Raw genomic sequence first — 1,255 nt, 5'->3', positions numbered from 1 at the left:
TATTGTGAATGACTTTGGAATGCAAGAACTGAAAATTATGCAAAATTTTCCATTTGATCGATTTTGGTCGTTAATTGTGTCAATCGTGGCGTATCATTTTCGTATTCAGCTTCAATAGATCGTTAGCCACATTAAAGGAACTAAATATAAAATTTGTCAACTTTGTCAACAACTTTTTCTCAGAAACATGCAGGCAAGTCCTCAAAAGATTTCTATCTGCACATTTTTTTCTCCCGGGATTTTCATCTTTTTGGATGATTCATCTTGAAACCCGCAAAAAAGTTTATTTCACCGTCTATTACCAAATTTATCTAGAATTCACCCCGATAGCGGGCGAATTATTTAGCGCACGATTTGACCACCGTATTTTGTGTATTTTCTCGGTGCACACCTGTTTTCTTTAAGATAGTAAATGCAGTTTTTTCTGATTGCTGGACGAATCAGACCAAAGTATTAACCTTTTTTATCACTTCTACAATCGAAAAGATCGAATTGCGCTTGATTAAACCACTCAAATTTCTAACCTTCACGCAATCGATTGTCTTCAATTTTATTGTGAAACTTTTGTCAAAAAGTTAATTTCCAACTATTTTGGGGCATCTGCTGCATTGTCTTTGTTTATCTGACCCGGAACAACCCAAAAACACTCCCAACATCCTTACAATCTGTACTTTTTCTATCGCTTTTTCAGTCACTCAATTCAGCCGGAACAATCCAGGAACACTCTAAGCAACAGCCTTCCTAGACTGTACTTTTTGTCGCTCTGTTTTCCTGTACCAGATCTGGAACAATCCGAAAGTATTCTTAGCAACAAACTTCCCAATCAGAAAGCCAAATCAATGCAAACAATCAGCAGCAGCACCAGCCTTGAAAATCTATGCCAATTATCAGCAGAAGCTGGGTTGCAAATCTGCGATTTCTAAGCTAATCCGTCTTTTTCCACCAGGAGGTCAAATCAAAGCAAACAATCAGCAGCATTCTGCGCTTCTCAAGCATTCCGTTTTTATCCATCGGAAGGCCAAATTAAAAAAAAAACAATCAACAGCAACAGCCTTATAAATCTGCGCTTCCTAAGTCAATCCGTCTTTTTTTACCGGAAGCCCAAATCAAAACAAACAATCAACAGCAGCAGCCTTACAAATCTGCGCTTCCTAAGCCAATCCGTCTTGTTCCACCGGAAGGCCAAATCAAAACAAACAATCAGCAGCAGTAGCCTCAAAAATCTGCGCTTCCCAAACCAATTCGTCTCGCTACC

Source organism: Uranotaenia lowii, chromosome 3, assembly GCF_029784155.1.
Source record: "Uranotaenia lowii strain MFRU-FL chromosome 3, ASM2978415v1, whole genome shotgun sequence".
Lineage (NCBI taxonomy): Eukaryota > Metazoa > Arthropoda > Insecta > Diptera > Culicidae > Uranotaenia > Uranotaenia lowii.
The sequence above is the reverse complement of the archived record's forward strand: the minus strand, read 5'-3'. Positions refer to the sequence as shown.